Below are 24,198 nucleotides of genomic sequence, written 5' to 3'. Positions count from 1 at the left end.
AAGTGCTCAACAAATACGACTGAATGAATGAATTAATGCATGTATATCAAGAGATATCTGCTTCTGTATGCTGTTCATGAGAAGCAGTGAAATGGTATCATAACTGGACAGGTGCTAAAAGATCTATTAATTAGTACAAACCCAAATTGGCTTTCAAGGGACAGAGATGATAAATATTTTTGTTTCAATTTCTAAGACACGATGATTTAGTAATGCAGTCTCACCTTTAATGATTATTGCATTTCCCAAATGCTTACTCTGTGCTAAGCACTGGAGTAGACACAGACCTATGCGCACCCTCCCTGTCTCACACAGAGCTCACATTCTGTTTTATCCCATTTTACAGGGAAGGAAACTGAGGATCAGAGAAGTTAAGTAACTTACCCGAGGTCACCCAGCAGATTGGGTACAGAGCTGGGATTAGAACCCAGGTTTCCTGACTCCTAGTTCCACGCTCTTTCCTCTAGCCCATGCACTTCCTTCATCTGAACAGTTCGAGTCCTTTGGTAGCTCTGATATAACCGGACAATAAACAGGGCCTCGTTTAAATGCAGATTGATAGCTGCGGTTTCCTAAAAGGTCAATTTCAGTAAGACTCCTGGATTGGAAGATAGGCTGTGAAACTAAAAACAGTGACTTGCTTTGTAGCTTTCTACTAATGAAGCAGCCTAGCAAGAAGGTTGGCGATTGGGTACATCCCATTTAGCATAGAATAAATCTACACTTAGTACCTTATAGTCAACACATCCATCAACACATCTATCTTCATCTCTGGAATGGTATAACTCTCCCTAGGCAATTGAGCTTTTAAGAAAATATCCCAGTTGAGTTTTTGCATAAATCAATGTGTGCTGCTAATCCTTAGGGCTCCTTATACTGAAACAGATAGTCTGATCATTTCCATTCCTTTCAAGGGGGGACTTTATGTGGGTAATTTGCTCTGCGCCCCACACAGCATAGCTCATCAAGCACACTACCTGATGGAGGAGAAGAGAAAAATGGTGTCCTTCGTCAATTTCTTCCCTCTTTGTTCAGACATTTTTCTCTTTAAAGTCTTCATCTTTCCTGGATACCTTGACTCCTTTTCAGCTTTCAGTTTAGTTTCCCAGGCTTTCTGCCAACTCTTCTTTTGTTTCTTCCTTGGCCTTCAGTCAAGTCTTCAGTTCTGTGCAAGAAACACTCCCCTTCTGCCCTTCCATCTTTCTCCCTTTTCCTTCTGTCTTGTCAGCTTTCACTTTATCCTTCTGGCTTTCCTGCTTGATTTCCCTGCCAGATTATCGTTTCTCTCTCCCCTTTGCCTTGCTTTCATCCCTCTGTCCTCTCCTCTCTTCAGCATCCCATTTACTAAAGAGCCATGCTTCTCTGGGAAATGCTCAGAAGACTGGGCAGGAAGTGATATTTCTGCAAATTAAGGTCAGATCAGTTATTGAACTTGAAATGGATTGGTCTGGGCCTGCTTGCCAGTCTCCTCTAGGCAGAGGAGGGACTATTTAAATGCCACAGTGTGAAGAACCAGTGGGAGTCAGTCAATCGGTGTTCTTTATTGAGCGCTTACTGTGTGCAGAACACTGTACTAAGAACTTGAATAGACACATTCCCTGCCCACAAGGCGCTCTCAGTTTAGAGGGGCCTGGGGAAAGTCAATGCCTCTCACTGACTCTTTCTTCTTCAAATATAAGAATACGAGATGAGGTCAGTTTGCTTATCATTAATCCAGGTAAGGAAAGTTGGTTGCTTATACCCAAAGCAAATCAAATGGGTTTTTGTTCTGAAAGTGGCTAAGAAAATGTGCGGCTTTTGAACCTCAAATTCAGACAATATAGGGACAGTTGGGAAACTCTCAACGTTCGTTTCCCTGATGGCAAATTCTCCCGATGCAAATAAGAAGAAGCTGATAGGCAATCAAGAATCTGGGACCTGGAATACAATCACTCCATCTGCTAAGTAATTTTCTGCACAAGGCCTTTTTTTTAAAAGAAAAAAAAACTCCAAAAAAACAACTATAGCTTCCAGACATAGCAAACCACTGGTGCCAATAAACTGACAATCTTTGCAGGCTCAAAGACTAAGCCAGTAAGACTATCCAGGGAACTAGTAAGATAGAAATTTACTGTTCTCTCCTTCATCACCCATCTATAAACAAGCCAGGTTTTTCCTTTATTGCTTGGGTTTGAGGAATATCATTGGACAATGTTTGCTGCCAGGGAATAGTAATATTTGGAGAAAACCCCCTACCGTTGTGTAATTCCCAAACCATGCCAGAGTCCTTAGGAATCTTTGACTTTAGTGGATCCCAACTTGTTGAGTTCTGTAAATCGGCACAGTGCTACAGGAGTGCCCATTCCAAGGACAGGCCATAACTCCTTTCTTGGCTCTTCTTCCTTGGAAGCCAGAAGGACCTGGGTTCTAATTCTGCCTCTGCCACATGTCTGTTGTTTGACCTTAGGCAAGTCACTTAACTTCGGTGTCTCAGTTACCTCACCCTTAAAATGGAGATCAGACTGTGAACCCCACGTGGGTTAGGGACTGCGTATAACCTGATTAACTTATTTCTACCTCAGTATTTAGAACAGTGCTCGACACATAGTAAGGGCTTAATAAGAACCACAATTATTATTATTATTATTATTATTATTATTATTATTATTATTATTATTATTGTTAGGAGTGTGATCGGTGATTGGCTTTTTGGATGCAAGAGTACCAAGTTTTACTGCAGGATTGCCTTTATCTTCTCCTGGTCACCGATGAGATATGTTACTTTTCCCCAGTCCTCCTGTGTCAGAGAGCACTCTTTGAATCAATCAATCAGTGGCATTTATTCAGCAGTTACTGTGTACGGAGCACTGTACTAAGCTCTTGGGAGTGTACAACAGAATTAGCAATCATTTTCCCTTAAGGAAATGCGGCCCCGTAAAACAGAACCAAGTTGCTGTTTCTGTCTAAGAGCACTATTCAATCAGAACTTCCATGTGGGACTGAAGTTTCAGAAGTCTCTGGTTTAAACCAAACCAGATTTACCTGGCAACTCAGAAGCCACTCTAAGAGTCACATGGTCTGAACTGACTCTGGAAACTCAAAGAAACTCAAAATCTCACTTTCAGCTGGGTCTATTCTGATCTCTTTGCTCCTTCTGCCAAACACCTGTCAGCAGCTCCTGCACAGAGATGTGGAAAAAGTCAACGTTTTTGAATGCTGTATGTTATTCTTATTTCTCTCCAGCCAGATTTTTTTTTTAAGACTTGGTACCTTGAGGAGTTTTGGTACAATATTGCAGGAAGAAACCTCAACCTCTTCTAACTAGATGTTGCTCTCACTCGTGGAGTTTTGGAACATTTTGGTTCCAAGATCAAGAAGATTACCACATAACTTGAGGAGCTATGTCACCCAAACCATTCTCCACTATTAGGTGAGTCGTGTCTGAGGTCAAAAACATTAATAAATGAATGGATCACACATATACAACATTGTATTTTCTGAGGGCAGTCTGGAATTGTGTTTGGGGATTTTCTTTCAGTGATCCTTTTCATCCATCCATTGGATTTGAGGAACAAGAGACAACAGTCTGGAAGAGACAACATCTAGACAGTGTTTTCCAGACATTTCCCTTCTGAGACTTTCAGTGCCCAGGAACAGGCAGCTTAGATTCCACTTGGGGCTTCTCCTGGAAAGTGGCTTTGCTTTAGAAATAAACTTGTTCACCCAGCCTTCTTTCAAAGTCATTGTCTGGGTTTCTAGGGAAAACATGACTCTATAAGTGGTACTATTTTCTTATCAAGATTTTGTTGATCTGGCATCTAGTGTTTGGGAAAAAACGAAACACTATAATTGCTCTTTTTAATTGCAAAACAAGAATGCTCCCAAGTGTATGGTTATGATAATGGGTGAGCCTGGTGATTTGGAAAAGGTGTGGCTCTTACCTTTGGCTGTGCTTAGAGTACGTGTCCTGAACATCCAATTTACTTGGTCTGCCTCAGTCATCCAACCGGCTCTCTCATTTTTGTTGTGTTTTATTGGCGCCTCCCTGATGAATTTCAATATGATGTTCATTAGAGAAGCAGCATGGCTCAGTGGAAAGAGCACAGGCTTTGGAGTCAGAGGTCATGGGTACAAATCCCAGCTCTGCCAATTGTCAGCTGTGTGACTTTGGGCAAGTCACTTAACTTCTCTGTGCCTCAGTTACCTCATCTGTAAAATGGGGATTAAGACTGTGAGCCCGCCATGGGACAACCTGATCACCTTGTAACCTCCCCAGCACTTAGAACAGTGCTTTGCACATAGTAAGAGCTTAATAAATGCCATTATTATTATTACCTCGCTGACTAATGCTTTCAGGTGCCTGGAACTTGGAGTCCAGATGCAGCATTGTCTAGATTGTGGACTCTTGAATTGGCAATGACTTCAGGTAATAATAATAATAATGATGGTTTTGGCTGAGCACTTACTATGTGCCAGGCACTGTGCTAAGCACTGGGATGGATACTTGCAAATCAAGTTTGACATAATTCCTGTCCTACGTGGGGATCAGAGTCTCAATCACCATTTTACAGATGAGGTAACTGAAGCACAGAGAAGTGAAGTGACTTGCCCAAGGCCACACAGTATGGTACGTGGTGGAGCCGGAATTAGAACCCATGCCCTTCTGAGTCCCAGGCCATGCTGCTTATCTAATTGATTTATTGAATGATTGACTTGATTATCTTGTATCTACTTCAGCATATCCCCTCTCAGGGTCAAACCTGGAGAGTTTCTAGTACTCTACCAGTTCTTGGCTGTGGCAGGGAGAGTCAGGCAGAGGCATACCCATTCCATTCCTAGCTCAGGCGTGAGTGGAAGGCAATCTGCTACGAGTCAAAACTCACCTGTGCTGGGCAGCAGCAGCATGGGAGAGAGTCGAGGGCAGAGACTCAAGTTTACTGTGTGGAAGGAGGCAATGGCAAACCACTTCCATAGTTTTACCAAGAAAACTCTCTGGATACACTACCAGAACGATTGCAGGTGGAGAGTGGGATGTTCTGGGAGAGATGTGTCCGTGGTGTCACTATGGGATGGAAACAACTAGACGGCATAAGACAAGACAAGATCTCAGCATGTCGTAAATAATAATAATAATGATGGTATTTGTTAAGCGCGTACTATGTGCAAAGCACTGTTCTAAGCGCTGGGGGGATACAAGGTGATCAGGTTGTCCCATGTGGGGCTCACAATCTTAATCTCCACTTTTCAGATGAGGGAACTGTGGCACAGAGAAGTTAAGTGACTTGCCCAAAGTTACACAGCTGACAATTGGCTGAGCTGGGACTTGAACCCATGACCTGACTCCAAAGCCCGTGTTCTTTCAACTGAGCCACATTGCTCAGTGGAATGCTTAAACAATGCATTTGTTAAATGCTTAACACATAAGTTTTTATCATTATCATTATTATGCAATCCAGGCAGCACAAATGGTCAAGGTATGTGATAGGCAGTCGGTATGCCTCACAGCCACATAGCAGTTTTGTGTTATGACACTAGCAGCAGGATGGAAGCACTCTTTAATTTTGTCTTTAGACTGACTCCACTTTCCTTTCATACCCAATGATCCCGCTTTCCAAATGCTCCACTGATTAAGACTGTGAGCCCTGTGTGGGACAGGGACTGTGACCCACCTGATTAACCATTTTTTTATGGTCACTAGACGGCATAAGACAAAAGACAAAATTTGTTAAGCACTTACTATGTGCTAGGTACTCTTCTAAGCACTAGGGTAGATACAAGGTAATGAGATTTGATCTACCCCATGGTTTAGTACAGTGCCTGGCATGTGGTAAGCATATAACAAATACCATTAAAAACCAAGGAAATCAACAAGCAACAAACAAAAAGTCCCAAGACTTTTGTAAACATAAGAAAAACATTTGATGGAGTCACACAGTAAACTTGGCTGCCTACAAAAAGCCCGCTCATTCATTCAATCATATTTTTTGAGCACTTGCTGTGTGCAGAGCACTGTACTAAGCACTTGGAAGTGTACGATGCGACAATAAAAAGTAACCTTTCCTGCCCACAATGAGCTTACAAAGATGCATTCATTTAATTGTATTTATTGAGCTCATACTGTGTGCAAAGCACTTTACTAAGCACTTGGGAGAGTACAGTATAACAATAGAACAGAGACATTCCCTGCCCCATAACGAGTTTAAAGTCTAGAGATTCTGAGACAAGTTCAACAAACTGGCTGTCCTGATCAGAGTTGGGGTACCTTGTCACCCTGACCAATGGAGTACAGTAGGCTTAGTGGATAGAGCACGGGCCTTAGAGTCAGAAAGTCATGGGTTCTAAACCCAGCTCTGCTACCTGTCTGCTGTGTAACCTTGGTCAAGTCACTTCACTTCTCTGTGCCGCAGTTCGCTCATCTGTAAAATGGGGATTGAGACTGTGAGCCCCACATGCAACAGGGACTGTGTCCAACCCGATTTGCTTGTATCCACCTCATTGCTTAGTATAATGCCAGGAAACATAGTAAGCTCTTAACAAATACCATTATTATTATTATTATTATTATTATTATTATTATTATTATCATACAGAGTGGGCCCAATCCTGGCAAGAAGCCACAAGAGACCTGCATGCAGATGTTTGGAAAACTCGCGAAGACTCCAAAAACTCAAACGCCACCCAAAGTCACAGAGAAATTTACTCAATAATTGCCCTACACAGAGGCCTACATAAATAGAGTGGATAAAATAGCTTTCTGGGAACCACTGAATCTATGTTTCCCTTTCTTGCTTCCTTCTCCACCCTCACCTATTACTGGTCTGATTGCTTCCAGGGCATCAGACCAGCCACACTAACCATAATAACCATGATATTTGTTAAATGCTTACTATGTACCAGGCGCTGTTCTAAGTGCTCCTATAATGGCATTTGCTAAGCACTTACTATGTGCCGGGGGCTATACTAAGTGCATGCAAATTGGGTTGGACATCATCTCTGTCCCATGTGGGGCTCAGAGTCTCAGTCCCCATTTTATAGATGAGGTAACTGAGGCACAAAGAAGTGAAATGACTTGCCCAAGGTCACACCGCAGAAAAGCAGTGGTGCTGGGATTAGAACCCATGACCTTCTGACTCCCAGGCCTGTGCTCTATTCACTACACCATGCTGTTTCTATCATATGCTGATCTGGATTTGGGCATCAGACACGTGCAACTATCAGGGCTAAACCTAAGGCAACATGGCAATTATGAGCTGTATTTCAAATTAAGAAATTCGTAAGATCAAAGGCTGGAAGCTGTCTCAAGAGGTAATCTGGTACAACCCACTACCTGCACCTAGGCCATCCTGACCTGTCCTATGCTTAAAGAACTCAAGGAAAGGAGCTTTGACAAATGCTAAGGTTTAAATGAATGAATGAATGAATGAAAGGATCCATCAGTGGTACTTACTGAGTGCTTACTGTGTGCAGAACACTATTCTAAGCACTTGGGAGAGTACAGAATAACAGAGTTGGCAGACATGTTCCTAGCCCCAAACAAGCTACAGTCTAGAGGGGGAGACAGACATTAATATGAATAAATAATTTATGGATATGTACATAAGTGCTGTGGGGCTGAGAGTGGGGTAAATACCATTCAATCATATTTACTGAGTGCTTACTGTGTGCAGAGCACTGTACTAAGCACCTGGGAGAGTACAATACAACAATGAACAGAGATATTCCCTACCCACAATGAGCTTCAATGCCCAAAGGGTAGGGATCCAAGTTCATGGCTATTAAAAGGACCAAACCTTTGTCCTATATACAATATAGCTTCTGTACATCTGTGTACCTAATTCTTGCAATTAAAGAGTTCTTTTAATTAAAATACTCTGTTTTAGAGCAGTGGACATATTTAAAATACAATATCTCTAGACTCACCTTTATTGTAATTATTACATATTTTTTGAGGCTATTTTGAGGCATATATTTAAAATCAATCTAATATTCTAAATATTTTACTAATGGATGTCAACCACAAAGGAGAAACTGAGTAGAAAAGAGGAATAACTAAGCAGAGCAAATGGCATCACCGAAATTCAAAATAGCTTGGGGTTCATTCATTCATTCATTCAATCGTATTTATTGAGCGCTTACGGTGTGCAAAGCACTGTACTAAGCACTTGGAAAGTACAAGTTGGCAACATATAGAGGCAGTCCCTACCCAACAACGGGCTCACAGTCTAGAAGGGGGAGACAGACAACAAAACAAAACATGTAGATAGGTGTCAAAATCATCAGAACTAATAGAATTATAGATATATGCACATCATTAACAAAATAAATAGAATAGTAAATATGTACAAGTAAAATAAATAGAGTAATAAATCTGTACAAATATATACAAGTGCTGTGGGGAGGGGAAGGAAGTAGGGTGGGGGGGATGGGGAGGAGGAGAGGAAAATGGAGGCTCGGTTTGGGAAGGCCTCCTGGAGGAGGTGAGCTCTCAGTAGGGCTTTGAAGGGAGGAAGAGAGCTCGCTTGGCAGATGTGTGGAGGGAGGGCATTCCAGGCCAGGCGAAGGACATGGGCCGGGGGTCGACGGCGGGACAGGTGAGAACAAGGCACAGTGAGGAGGTTAGCGGCAGAGGAGCGGAGGGTGCGGGCTTAGCATCTTGCTGCCATTCAGTTCATTTGATAAAACCACTGAAAATCCTCTTGAATCTCCTTCTTAAGAAATTTGCAAGCTTTCCAACAAATCTCATTGCAACAAAACTGTCAGGACTCCTGATCTTTTCATTTGGAACTGGGGGCATATACAGACACAGATGGACAAGTAGACCCACTATAATGCTTTCTATTCACACAATATATCTCGTCTGTACAACTTTCAGCCATCTCTGGACTCTTTTTCATTCATTCAGTCGTATTTATTGAGCGCTTACTGAGTGCAGAGCACGGTACTGAGCGCTTGGAAAGTACAATTTGGCAACAGAGACAATCCCCACTCAACAACGGGCTAACAGTCTAGAAGGGGGGAGGCAGACAACAAAACAAAACAAGGGAGACAGGCATCAATTTTTTCTGGGCTTCCTATAAATCCCCATCTTCTGTCCCACATGAACAGTGGCAAGCATGCAGAAGATTGACTGCTGTATTATTTAGCCTCGTGCTTATAAGATCTGTTGTATGTCATTAACAAGAATGAGGGATCCCACATTCCGGCTGAGGGTTTCCCTCCCTTTCCCTCCCCTCCCCTTCTTGAACCCCTAAGGTCTGAAGTGTGGAAAATGAAGGCAAGCACAAATGTAACTAGAAAGGAGGCATTGTATATCCCAGGGCCTTCTAGTGTTCTGCCACTGACAACGAACAAATCGAGTGTGCGGGTTCTGACTTGGATCAAATTAAACCAAAATACTGGGTTGGGACACAGAATGTCAATGACAAGGGGGCACCCGGGAATCACGTACAAAAGAGACTGATTTCTTCTTTCAAGCTGGAGAGAAACTGAAAGCAATTTGGAATGAAAGGGAGAGGCTGCCGCAGCTACAGCTGGCTTCCAGACCACCTGGCTCTCCTGAATGCATAGAACAAAAGGCAAAATCCTGACAGCAGACAGGCGGACTGCAAAAGGGCATTGAGCTTCATTCCTCATTTTAATGAAAAACAGCTCTCCTCGCCTTCCAGAGAGGCAAGGGGATCTATTTAGCTGGAGGAACCCTGGGGTATTCTAAGGTGCAAGAGAGCCAGTGAGGTGTGGCTCTGAAAAGTCAAAGCCCAGAGAAAGTGATGACTACAGAAAGATGGAGACAATTAAAAAGGTAAAGACCATGGTGGCTTTCTCTTTGACAAGTGGCTTCTCCCATGACCACACTGCCCCATTTAAGCACAGGAGCTTCAGAGTTTGTTATGCATAAATGGGAATAAAGAGGGATTAACGCTCTGAACACGTGTTGGCTTTTTGTAGCTGGGTCTCTTGGGGCAGGGTGAAAGAGAGAAACTAAGGGAAGAGTTCTGGGTAGATGGAAGACATGGGAAACATATGAAACTTGATTCGAGGGCTGGGATTTATTTTCTCCGTGGCCTAGATAAAATCCTCCTTCCCTGCTTTGGCTTGCAATAATGAGAACGGAAAAAGTGAACTCTTACAGATCTTGTGGGGGTTTATTAATCAAGAGTTAAGTGAGCTTTAGTTATCTAAAAAATGGGTGGGCACCAGATTTTGGCAGAAATGTCATAAGAATAAAAAAATAAAAATAATGATATTTGTTAAAATGCTTACTACAGGCAGGACACTACAAGATGATCAGGGCAGACATGGATCTGTTCTCATAGAGGGCTCTCACTGACTCAGAAGGAGGGAGAAGAAGCACTGAATCCATTTTACAGATGAGGAAACTGAGGCAGGGAGAAGTTAAGAGACTCGCCCAAGGTCACACAGCAGGCAAGGGCAGAACCAGAATTAGAATCCAGGTTTCCTGACTTCCAGGCCTGGGTATGATGTTGCTTCACCATGGTTTTGAAGGATCTGTTTTTGGCGGTTCTATGAGTGGCTATGGTGAGAAGCAGCGTGGCTCAGTGGAAAGAGCACGGGCTTTGGAGTCAGAGGTCATGGGTTCAAATCCTGGCTCCACCAAATGCCAGCTGTGTGACTTTGGGCAAGTCACTTAACTTCTCTGTGCCTCAGTTCCCTCATCTGTAAAATGAGGATTAAGACTGTGAGCCCCATGTGGGACAACCTGATCACCTTGTAACCTCCCCAGCGCTTAGAACAGTGCTTTGCACATAGTAAGTGCTTAATAAATGCCATTATTATTATTATTATGTTTGTGTTGGTGTTTGCAATGGTGCATCAGCTATTATGACTGAGTGGTCATAATTTTTATTTATTTATTATTTATTTATTTAATTTGTACATGTTTATTCGATTTTATTTTGTTAATATGTTTTGTTTTGTTCTCTGTCTCCCCCTTCTAGACTGTGAGCCCACTGTTGGGTAGGGACCATCTCTCTATGTTGCCAACTTGTACTTCCCAAGCGCTTAGTACAGTGCTCTGCACACAGTAAGCGCTCAATAAATACGACTGAAAGAATGGAATGGAATGAATGGTCATGTCTCTATTTGCTTCCGAGTCTCTGCAATGTGTATGGTTTACCCCTGGCCTCTAGACTGTAAGCTCGTTATGGGCAGGGAATGTGTCTGTTATACTGTTACGTTGTACTCTCCCAAGTGCTTAGTACAGTGCTCTGCACACAGTAAGCGCTCAATAAATATGATTGACTGACTGACTGACATGCTTTTTTTGATTTCCCCAACCTCTTTGGCTTCCCCCTCTCTTCATTACCTTGCCGATCTACTACAACCCAATCTGCACACTCCACTTCTCTAATGCCAACCTACTCTCTGTACCTCGATCTGATCTATCCTGTCACTGATCCCTTGTCCATGTCCTCCCTTGGTCCTAAAACTCCTTCCCTCTTTGCATTAGACAGTGAATCAATAAATTAATCAATGATATTTATCAAGCATTTACTTGGTGCAGAGCACTGTCCTAAGAGTACAATACAACAGAGATGGTAGGCGATTTCCCTGCCCGCAGTGAGCTTACAGTCTAGAGACAGGCATTAAAATAATTATGGATATGTACATTGGGAAAATGGGGGTTTAGTCAGGGAAGGCCTCTTGGAAGAGGTGTGATTTTAATAAGGCTTTGAAGGTGGGGAGAGTGGTGGTCTATTGTTTATGAAGGGAGGAGGGACCTCCAGGCCAGTGGGAGGATGTGGGCAAGGGGTCGACGACGTGATAGACGAGATGGAGGTGCAGTGAGTATGTCGGCATTGGGGAGCAAAGTGAGCGAGCTGGAGTGTAGTAGGAAATCAGCAGGGAATGTGTCTGCTAATTCTCTTGTATTGTACTCTACCAAGCACTTAGTACAGTTTTGCACATAGTAAGTGCTCAATAAATACCATTGATTGACTGATTGATTAAAGCTGGAGAGGGTCTGTGATTGAGTACTTTAAAACTGATGGGAAGAAGCTTCTTTTTGTTGCGGATGTCATAGGGCAACCAAGGGAGGTTGTTGAGGAGTGGAGAGACATGAACTGAAAGGTTTTTAAGAAAATGTCCCAGGCATCAGAGTGAAGTAAAGGCTGGAGGGGTAGAGATAGATGACAGGGGGTCAGCCAGGAGGTTGATGCAGTAGGCAAGGTGGATTATGATAGTCTACAGGGCTCCCACCTTCAAAATCCTTCTAACAGTACATTTCCTCCAAGAGGCCTTCTCTCCTTAAGGCCTAATTTCCCCTCCCAGCCCTCCACTCCGTGGCAACTATGCACTTACCTGTATAAGCAGCGTGGCGCAGTGGAAAGAGCACGGACTTGGGAGTAAGAGGTCATGGATTCTAATCCCACCTCTGCCACTTGTCAGCTGTGTGATTTTGGGCAAGTCACTTAATTTATCTGTGCCTCAGCTGCCTCATCTGCAAAATGGGGATTAAGACTGTGAGCCCCGCACGGGGCAATCTGATAACCTCGTAACTACCCCCCAGTGCTTAGAACAGTGCTTGGCAAAGATTAAGTGTTTAACAAATACCATTATTATTATTATTACCTTTTAAGTACTTTGATCTTCACCCCAACCCCACAGTACTGATGTACGTATCCTTGTACTCTCTATTTTCCCATTTTTTTTAAATTGGCATTTATTAAGTGCTTACTATGTGCAAAGCACTGTTCTAGGCGCTGGGCAGGATACAGGGTGATCAGGTTGTCCCACGTGGGGCTCACAGTCTTAATCCCCATTTTACAGATGAGGTAACTGAGGCCCAGAGAAGTTAAGTGACTTGCCCAAGATCACACAGCAGACATGTGGAGGAGTTGGCATTCGAACCCATGACCTCTGACTCCAAAGCCCGTGCTCTTTCCACTGAGCCATGCTGCTTCTCTAATAGTTAATAGTTGCTATTACTATTAACGCAATTTGTTTGCTTCCACTGCAGCACTTAGTACAGTACCTGGCATAGAGTAAGCACTTAACAAATACCATAATTATTACTATTATTATTCCCTATCCTTTGTCTATTTTAATGTCTGTCCCCTGTCATGGACTCTAAGTTCCTTGTGGGCAGGTATCACTTCCACCAACTCTGTTGAATTGTACTTTCTCAAGTGTTTAGTATAGTGTTCTGCACCCAGTAAGTGCTCAATAAGTAAGATTGATTCATTAGCCCATTCATGCCTTCCTGTTTCTGTCCTCTTCTCTCTCCCCATTCACTCTATTGCTTTCTTTTTCTTCCCCCTTCTGCTTTTTTCTCTCTTGATTTCTACCCATCTTTCCTGCTTTTTCAGTTCTGTTCCCAGACCCTTTCCTCTGTCCCTCTGGAGCTCCCCAAAATCTTAATTTTAAACTCGGCAAACTCAGGAATTTCTGGGTCACAGTGCTTTGTGTTATAGTATTTGTTCAATGACGGGCCACAGCATGCGAACTTTAAAACTTGTCAGATTTTTCTCTCCATGTGTGGCAGGACCATTTCTTCTTTTCCTCTATCCCCACCACAGGAGCTGATCTTAATAGGGGCTGCCAGGAGACTTCAAAGGCATCTCCACAGGGCATACACAGTCAAAAAAAGTGAACATTCTCTTCATTGATTCCTAACAAACAACTGAAAAAAAACCCCTCCCACCCCACCCCCCTAAAAAAACTATCTAAAAATACAGCAAACAAAAATGAACAGAAAATTATAGAAACACAGGATTATCTCAACTGAATCCAGTGGGGGAAGAAGAGGCAGGGAATGGAAGGACAAAGTGTGATAATAGATTTCTGGATCGTTATTCCCCCTCATGAGCAGAATGTCGGTGGATGCTTCTTGAGAAGGTGATGTGGCCAGAGAAGAGAACGTTAGTCAGTCATTTAAAGCTGGATCTAAAATTGAATACATGATTTTGAACACAGTTCGTGTTGTCCACCATAGCCGCGTACTCCAGCAGAAGTGGCACTGACTGCATGTTCTCCAAAGGCTTAGCATAACCGACTCCATTGTATGTAGGGTATATGAGGAATAGGCGCCGGCCTCGTGGAAGATCCTGTAATCGAGGAGGGCTGACAATGATCAAAGCGGCTACGCCCTGTCTGAGACGACCCCATCCTGTGTGGGCAATGCCTCCTGCTAACATCTCCAGTTAACAGGGTGCCAAAGTTTCGCGCGGGAATCCTTTGTGTAGCTCCGAAGGGGAACCAAATAAAAGGGAAGAAGCGACTGGGATCGGGGCCGTTAGTCTCTCGTACCTCTCGGGAGGTGAATGGGCGAGCAGTCAGCTTTCCTACCTTTCATTCAATCATATTTACTACCCTATCTGAACTCATGGTTCCGAAGCAGAGTGGTTCAGTGGAAAGAGCCCGGGCTTTGGAGTCAATCAATCAATCAATCGTATTTATTGAGCGCTTACTGTGTGCAGAGCACTGTACTAAGCACTTGGAAAGTACAAGTTGGCAACATATAGAGATGGTCCCTACCCAACAGTGGGTTCAGAGTCTAGAAGGGGAGTCAGAGGTCATGGGTTCAAATTCCTGCTCCGCCAACTGTCAGCTGTGTGACTTTGGGCAAATCACTTAACTTCTCTGGGCCTCAGTTACCTCACCTGTAAAATGGGGATTAAAATTGTGTGAGCCCCCTGTGGAACAACCTGATCACCTTGTAACCTCCCCAGTGCTTGGCACATAGTATGCACTTAACAAATACCAACAATATTATTATTATTATTTTTCCTATCTGTGTCATCACTTTGGTTCTCGGAACACTGCAACCGATTTGCACCAGTTAACTTGTTTTGCCCCCTACTTGTCGATAACAGTACACACTTTGGTTCTCACCCCCTAACTGTGGGGGTCCCTCCAGTTCTGAGACCCCTTCTATTCTCCATCTATACCCACTCCCTTGGAGAATTCATTTGCTCCCATGGATTCAACTACCACCTCTATGCGGATGATACCCAAATCTCCATCTCCATCTCTGATCTCTCTCCCTCTCTGCAGTATCGCATATCCTCCTGAATTCAAAACATCTCTACTTGAATGTCCTCCCATCCCCTCAGCTTAACGTGTCTAAAACATAAATCTTTACCTTCTTACTCAAATCCTGTCCACCTCCTGACTTTGCCATCACTGTAGACGGCACTACCATCATTCCTGTCTCACAAGCCCATTACCTTGGCATTATCCTTGATTTCACCCTATCATTCAACCCACATATTCAAACCATCACTAAATCCTGTCAGTCCCACTTTTACATCCCTAAAATCCTCCCTTATCTCTCCATCCAAACTGCTACCACTTAATCCAATCTCTAGCCTCCTTGCTGACCTCCCAGCCCCCTGTCTCTCCCCACTTCAGTCCACACTTAATTCTGCTGCCTAGATTATTTTTCTACAAAAATGCTTGACATGTCTCCCCACTTCTCAAAAAACTCCAGTTGTTGCCCATCCACCTCAGCATCAAACAAAAACTCCTCACCATTGGCTTTGAAGCAGTTTATCACCTAGCCCCCTGCTACCTCACCTTGCTACTCTTCTACTACAAACCAGCCCACACACTTCACTCCTCTAATGGTAACCTTCTCACTGTGCTTTGATTTCGTCTATCTCCCCGCAGCCCTTTCACACAAATCCGGCCTCTCTCCTGGAACTCCCTCCCTCCTCAAATTCAATAGGCAATTGTCGCCTTACTGAAGGCACATCTCCTTCAAGAGGCCTTCCATGATTAAGCTTCTCCTTTCCTCTTCCACCTGCTTCTGCATTGCCCTGACTTGCTTCCTTTGTTTTTCCCCCTTCCCAGCCCCACAGCACTTATATACATATCTGTAATTTATTTATATTAATGTCTGTCTCCTCCCCCCCACCTCCCAGATTGTAAACTCGTTCTGTTTATTGTTGTATTGTACTCTCCCAAGTGCTTAGTACAGTGCCCTGCACACAGTAAGCGCTCACAAATACGATTGAATGAATGAATTAAAGAATGATTGGAAGAAGCTGGAAGAATATGTCTCCTCCAGGGCTAATAATAATAATAATGCTTACTGTGTGCAAAGCACTGTTCTAAGTGCTGGGGAGGTTACAAGGTAATCAGGTTGTCCCATGTGGGGCTCACAGTCTTAATCCCCATTTTACAGATGAGGTAACTGAGGCCCAGAAAAGTTAAGTGACTTGCCCAAAGTCACACAGCTGACAGTTGGCGGAGCTGGGATTTGAACCCATGACCTCTGACTCCAAAGCCCGGGCTCTTTCCACTGAGCCACGCTGCTTCTGATTCTGAGGTCAGATGAGACCTTGGTCCAGAACTCTAGGAAAAGTTCCCAGAGATAACTCTGTGGAAGTCACAAGTACCACTTCCACAAAATGGAGCTTAGACTCCCTTCCTTTTCCCTCCATGTACATCATGAAACCTTTCTTTCAGGTGTCTAGTCCTCTGATTGGGGTTTCAAAGAGAAATGAAAATATTGATTGCTGAAAAAGACAGAGTGCATCACCATTCCAGAGAGGTTGTTATTGCAAATATTTGAAAGCACCTTCTCTGGTCAATATTTTCTTTATGTCTATCAATTCCTTAGGTTTTCATTGCATTTTTGAAGGAGAAGGCTTAAAAGCATGGTTCCAAATTATGCGCCTGGATCTGCTCTGCAGATTTCCTGATCCTTTGTACCAGATGGTCTTGCTGCTAAGTTCAGAAAATCAGCTGGAATTTTGAAATCATGCCTAAAACGAAGATCACAGTCACATGTTTTGCACATGCCTCCTGGCAGAACTCCAAATATGGACACAATTTAAAGGGAAAATCAATGAGATTTCAGTTGCCACTCACGTCTGAACCAATGTGAAATGGCTTCTGGTGGTTCATTTCTTTGTGTATTTTGGAGGCAATGATCCAAAGATATTTGGGGAGAAAACACAGATCAGTAATTTAGGAGCCCAAAATGGATGAATTCTTTTCATATCCCTATGATCAGAATGTTTTATTTGTGATGGATTTAATCTCCAATATATTTTCTTCATGTCAATGAATTGTCTCAAAATATAGAGAATAACTTGGGGAAATTAAATCAGAAGTCATAATGTATAGGTTCCAGACATATTGACATATTTTGATTAACTGCATTGATACCCGTGAAATACAACAGCACAATAAGGAAACAACCCTTGTGTGCAGGCACACACATGCACACACACACGCGCACACACACACACACACTCTCCCTCTCTCTCTCTCTCTCTCTCGCTCTCTCTCTCTCCCCCTCTCTCTCTCCGGGGTGTCTTCAAATATGAAGGATCACTATATATCCATTATCTGTTTTAGAGCAGTAAGTGGACCTGAGTTCTAATCCTGATTAATGACGATGGCATTTGTTGAGTACTTACTATATGCCAAGCACTGTACTAAGAATTGGGATGGATACCAACAAATCAGGTTGGACACAATCCCTGTCCCAAATTGGGTTCTGCCCACTGCCTACTCTGTAACCTTCTCTTCGCCTCAGTTTCTACATCTGTAAAATGGGGATTAAATATCTTTTCTCCCTCCTACTTAAGCTGTGGGACAGGGTCTGTGTCCAATCTGAATAATTTAGAACAGTGCTCGACACATAGTAAGCACTTAACAGATACCATAATGTATATAATATATAAAACTGAAATACATAGTATATATTATATGTATGTCTCTGTAAACTCTTTGGGGGCAGGAATTGTGTCTACATTTCTGTACTCTCCCAAGAGATTAGTACAATGCTCTGCACTCTCTAAGTGTGCAATAAATATTATAAATATTATTGATTGACCGAGGTATCTCTACATCTATCTACAGATGGATGTATAGGTATGATGCCTGGCTGTAAGCAAGAGGAAAGAGCACAGATCTGGGAATAGAGAATCTTGGGTTCTACTCTTGTTCTGGGAAGGAGGGAAAGACTGCTAGAGTGGTGTAAAGGCAGTAGTAGTAAAGGTTTTGGACTGAAGAACAACCCAGGGAATTCCATGGGGTCAGTCAGTCAGTCAATTATATTTACTGAGTGCTTACTGTGTGCAGAGCACTATATTAAGCACTTGGGAGACCACTATATAACAATACAACAGATACAGTCCCTTCCTGTAATGAACTTACAGTCTAGAGGGAGAGACAAACATGAATATAAATAAGTAAATTGCAGATATGTACATAAGTGCTGTGGGGCTGGGAGGGGGCATGAATAAAGGGAGCAAGTAAGGGAGATGCAGAAGGGAGTGGGAGAAGAGGAAAGGAGGGCTTAGTCAAGGGATGGTCTCTTGGTGGAGAAGCCCAGTAGGAATCCTGAAAAACAGTTAAAGAGTAGGGATGGCCAAGACCACAGCAACTCCCAAGACTAGCACTTGCTGGGTTATGGCACTGGGGTATAGCGTTGGCATTCTGCTGCAGTCGTATAGGCTGCACACAAAATATCTTGGCATATATCTTGCAATCATCAACATCAGTGGTCTTTATTGAGTTCTTACTGTGTGCAGCACACTGTACTAAGCACTTGGGAGAGTATGATACAGCAGAATTGGTAGACACGTTCCCTGCTCACAATGAGCTTACACTCTAGGGGGAGAGACAGACAGTAATATAAATACTTTTTTACGGTATTTGTTAAGCGCTTACTATGTGCCAGGCGCTGTTCTAATCCCTGGGGCAGATATGAGGTAATAAGGCTGGACACAGTCCCTGTCCCACATGGGGCTCACAGTCTTAATCCCCATTTTACAGATGAGGTCCCTGAGGCACAGAGAAGTGAAGTGACTTGCCCAAATTCACACAGAGACAGGTGGCAGAGCTGGGATTAGAACCCATGTCCTTCTGACCCCCATGGCCATCCACTAAGCCAAGCTGCATCCTTTATCAATTATTTATGGATTAATTTTGCATTAATTATAATATACAACTTACAGATGCAACGTGTAGTGCCCCTGCCCACGTAGTTTTCTTTGGCCCTCATTCCCAGAAGAAATTTACCTGGCAGGAAGGGGAGAGTGTGAATAGCACAGTACAAACCTCTAATACTATAGCCAATTCCTTCTCACAGTTTCTTGGTTTCTGAAGTACTGGACTGAGGCTTGTCCATCTTTATTAATAGAGACTCCATCATCATCCTTGATTAAGATGAGGGAAAGGTGATAGGATAATATAATATTATTATTAATAATTATAAAATAATATTGGTTAAATGCTTATTGGGTGCTAAGAACTGTACTGAGTTCTGGGGTCTTGTCTTATGCTGTTGAACTGTCTCTGACACATAGCGACACATCTCTCCCAGAATGCCCCACCTCCATCTGCATTCATTTTGATAGTGTATCCATAGTTTTCTTGGTAAAAATACAGAAGTGGTTTACCACTGCCTCCTTCCATGCAATAAACTTCAGTCTCCACCCTCCACTCTCTCCCATGCTGCTGCTGCCCAGCACGGGTGAGTTTTGACTTCTAGCAGATTGCCTTCCACTCGCTAGCCACTGCCCAAGCTAGGAATGGAATGGATAGGCCTCTGCTTGACTCTCCCTCCCGCAGTCGAGACTGGTAGAGTACTGGAAACTTTCCAGGTGTGACCCTGAGAGACCAGTTTTGGGGTAGATACAGCATAATCAGTATGAACCCAGTCCCTGTCCCATATGAGACTCACAGTTTAAGTAGGAATGTGAAGGGGCATTGAATCACCATTTTACAGATGAGGAGACTGAAGCACAGAGAAGTTAACTAGCTCGCTGCAGGTCACACAGCTGTCAAGTGGCAGAACCTAGGTTTTCTGACTCCTGGCTCTTGTCCTTTCCACTAGACCATGCTGCTTATAGTCAAATACCATTATCATCATCATCACTGGGCCCTAAAAAGAAACACTGAGAGCCCATTATGGATCAGTTACAATAGTCTGTTTCTAAAAGTGGAAGCCAACTGGCGGTGAGTATCAATTGGGAGGGCAAGAATAGCCAACCTTCTTTGGATCCAGATTCTTGAGGTCGCTCTACCACAGAAAGGTTACAAAGCTGCTGAGTCATCCCTTACTAGAGGAGTTTGCCACAGCCCGCTGGCTGGATCTACAGATCAGCTGCTGCAGCTCTGGACTTTCTTTTTTTTACACCATAGCCCCACCATGTGCCTATAGTCCCCTCCCTTTCATTTCCCCTCCTCATCCCCCTCCCCACAGGCCAGCCCTCCTCTGTGCATTCCCATGCAACCCCTCCCCATCCTTTGAAACCTCCTCCACCTCATCCCTTTCATCCAGTCCTAGAGCCGCCCTTCAACCCCTCCCCCCACACGTTGGCCCCCTCCTTCTCACCCCCCATTCAACCCCTTCCTACCCCTCACATGGTTGCCACCTCAAAGTCTCAGCCTGTGGAAACCCAATTCCATCATGGGGAAACTCCCCTTCATTACTGACCCAGTCACTGCTCCTCCTTGCCATCACTGAAACCTGGCTCTCCCCAGATGACACAGTCTCCCCTGCTTTTCTCTTTAGAGGGGGTGAGCCCATTATTGGGTAGGGACCGTCTCTATATGTTGCTGACTTGTACTTCCCAAGCACTTAGTACAGTGCTCTGCACACAGTAAGTGCTCAATAAATACGATTGAATGAATGAATGAATTTTCTCCCACTCTCCCAGATTCATTGGGAAAGGGAGAGGAGTCGGCTTCCTTCTCGCACCCCAATGCCACTTTTCCACCATCCCACCTCCCTCATCCCCCTCTTTCCCTTCCTTTGAGTTCCTATCATCTGCCTTTACCACCCATTGCAATTACTAGTCATCATTATCTACCACCCCTCATGCCTCACCTCCATATTTCTGAACCATTTTGATGATTTCTTTCTCACCTTTCTCACATTTCTTCTCCCTACATTGATCCTTGGGGACGTCAACATGCATGTTGATTTCTCCGATGATCCTTCCACTGTCCACCTCCTCTCATTCATTTAGTCAAATGACCTCCTGGTCCCTTGATTTTATAATCTCCAGTAACTGTTCAACCTCTACCTACCCTCACCAATTTTGAAATTCTCCTACCTGACCACAATCTTCACACCTGCTCTCTTTCCCATACACCCACCCCTCACAAACTCAATGTCTCACAAGCTTGTAACCTTGGCATTTTCCTCGACCCATCTCTCTCTTTCAAGCCACACATCCACACATTCAGTCTGTCATGAAATCCTTCCAGTTCTATCTTGACAAAATCTCTAGAATCCACCCTTTCCTCTCCATCTGAATTACTATCATGATGATCCAGGCACTTACCCTATCCCACCTTGATTACTGCAGCTTCCTCCTTGACCTCCCTGCCTCCTTTCTTTCCCCTTCCCAGTCCATACTTCACTCTCCTGCTGTATGACCTTGGGCAAGGTCATTCACTTCTCTGTGCCTCAGTTCCCTCATCTGTAAAATGGAGATTTGAGAACGTGAGCTCCATGTGGGACAGGTACTTTGTCCAACCTGATTTGCTTGAATCCATCCCAGAGCTTAGTACAGTACCTGGCACATAGTAAGCGCTTAACAAATACCATTGTTATTATTATTATTATTATTCACTCAGCTGCCCATTTAATTCTCCCACTCCTCAAGACCCTCCAGGGGTTGACCACCTGACTCTGTGTCAAACAGAAACTCTTTACCATCAGCTTTAAGCCACTCAGTCAGCCCTTTCCCTCCTATGTATCCTCCCTGATCCTACCACTCCCTAATCCCTCCTACTATAGCCCAGCTTGCACATTCCACTCCTCTAACACCAACCTACACGCTATCCCACATCTCGTCTATCCTGCTTCCAAGGTCTTGCTCACCAGGAGCCTGGAACTCTCTTCCAACGCCTTCCCTTGGGCCTGGAACTCTCTCCCCCTTCATATCTGACAGTCCAACATTCTTGCCACCTTCAAAACCCTCCTAAAATCACATCAAGGTCTTCCCCAACTAAGCCTTCATTTCCCCATCTGCCCTTCCCTCTGCACTGACTATACGCTTGTTGGTGAACCCCCTTCCCTCTGCACTACTATACGCTTGTTGGTGAACCCCCTTAATCACTTTAATATTAACCCTAGTCCCACAGCACTTATCTAAATGTCCTTATTATTCTACTACTTTTCCATTCCTAATCTATTTTAATGTCTGCCTCCCTCTGTAGGCTGCAAGCATTTTGTGGGCAGGGATCACATCTACCAACTCATTTGTATTCTACTTTTAATACGAGTGATATTTGTTAAGGGCTTACTACATGCCAGGCACTGTTCTAAGTGCTGGGGTAGATAATAGTGCTGGGGTAATTGGGTTGGACACAGTTCCTGTTCCACATAGTACTCACAGTCTTAATCCCCATTTTATGGATGAGGGAACTGAGGCACAGAAGTTAAGTGGCTTGCCCAAAGTCACAGAGCAGACAAGTGGTGGAGTCAGAATTAGAACACAAGTCCTTAGGACTCCCAGGTCTGTGCTCTGCCCACCAGGCCGTGCTGCTTCTGAATTCTTGGGGAACATCAAACAGTGGTATTCACTGAGCCTCCACTGTGTGCAAAGTAGTGTACCAGGCACTTGGGAGAGTACAATAGAACAATATAGCAGGGGTGGTAGATGCATTCCCTGCCCGCAGTGAGCGAATGTCCTACATCGAGTTGTATTTCTGTTCTTGAGATTGTCCATTGTTTCATTCATTTCTCCTCCATTCCCCCTCCTCTCCTTCAAATCACTAATCCAGATCCCCTTCACTCACCTTCCCCTAAATCCATCTTCGTCAAGACGGTCTGTGATATGTTGGGGAGCGTGCTTAAAATCATGCAACATTCCACTTAGTACAGTGCTCTGCACACAGTAAGCTCTCAATAAATGTGATTGAATGAATTCCCGGGACGGGAATCATGACCGGAATCATGTCGTACTTCCACTTCAGCGTGGCAGCCATTGCTCTTAACACGGGGTCAATAAAACGAACAAATTTCTGAAGCACCTCTAACTTGGGGTCATATCTCTCGGTGTCAGGAGTCAAAGGCACCCAGCCAGAACTAGGGGAATACCTAGCTGGAGTAATAAAGAAAACTATGAAAACTATTAGTTGTATAATTATTTGGACATTTTCCACCCTCAAGCTCCACATCATCTGATCTAATCATCATGGGTCTGTTAGATTTAAATTATTTAAAACTTTTACCTGTTTAAAATAGTTTTCCAAGCACTTGTGCAGTGCTTTGCACACAGTAGGTGCTCAACTGATTGACTGATTGATTGATATGATACAATTGCATCATAGAGTTTCTGGTAGACCAGCATTGAGAGTGCAATTGTGCTCAACCTAAATAAAGAATCTTTAAAGATGGCATGCCCAAAATAATGCTCAGATTGGAATATTATAGGGTCCTTTTTTACTCTGTAGTCCTAACCTGAGGAGAAGAGTTGTATGTAATAATGATAATGATGGTATTTGTTAAGAACTTACTTTGTGCCAAGCACTGTTCTATGTGCTGGGGTAGATACAAGGTAATCAGGTTTTCCCTCGTGGGGCTCACAGTCTTAATCTCCATTTTACAGAGGAGGGAACTGAGGCACAGAGAAGTGAAGTGACTTGCCCAAAGTCACACAGCTGATGAGTGGTGGAACCTGAATTAGAACCCATGACCTCTGACTGCCAAGCCTGGGCTATTTCCACTAAGCCACATTGCTTCTCATCTTCTACTTTACATCCCACTCTTGGATCAGCTCTAAGTGGTAGGAAAGAATAGTGTAGACAAAGAGGACATATGACAAGTGCTGCCATTGATCTGTAATGCAGAAATAAATTAAATTTAACTAATTATGGTACTTGTTAAGCACTTACTATTTGCCCAACACTGTTCTAAACTCTGGGATAGATACACAGTCCCTGTCCCACATGGAGCTCATAGTCTAATTAGAAAGGAGTGAATGAGTGAGTCCTGGCTGTTTGAAAAGTGGAGAAGTAATCAGAAACTCCCAGATTCTAATCCCTCTTTCTAGCACAGATTCGCTTTGTTATTTTGGTCACAGCCTACGGTGACTCAGTTTCTCAAATAATGAAACCAGCCTAATGTATCCTTACAGGAGCGAGTTAATTAATGTTTGGGTAGAGACTGCAGATCTGAGATGAAAGATGCTAAGTACAAAGGATAATTGTGTAGCAGAAGAAGGCCTGGCCATATTAGCTAGAGATGCAGTTTGCTTCTTAGTCTGTAATATTACAGATCAGCAG

The 24,198-nt window shown here is 43.6% G+C and overlaps 1 non-coding gene across 1 annotated transcript; it reads right to left on the bottom strand.

Moving 5' to 3' along the window:
- Positions 1-19,439: 19,439 nt before the first annotated feature.
- LOC119941077 lies at positions 19,440-19,577 on the bottom strand. The gene has a single exon (XR_005455111.1). It is a non-coding gene; the product is annotated as a small nucleolar RNA SNORA7 (small nucleolar RNA).
- Between the last annotated feature and the right edge of the window lie 4,621 nt (positions 19,578-24,198).

The sequence above is a fragment of the Tachyglossus aculeatus genome, chromosome 19, assembly GCF_015852505.1.
Source record: "Tachyglossus aculeatus isolate mTacAcu1 chromosome 19, mTacAcu1.pri, whole genome shotgun sequence".
Classification (NCBI taxonomy): Eukaryota; Metazoa; Chordata; class Mammalia; order Monotremata; family Tachyglossidae; genus Tachyglossus; species Tachyglossus aculeatus.
The sequence above is the reverse complement of the archived record's forward strand: the minus strand, read 5'-3'. Positions and strand labels throughout refer to the sequence as shown.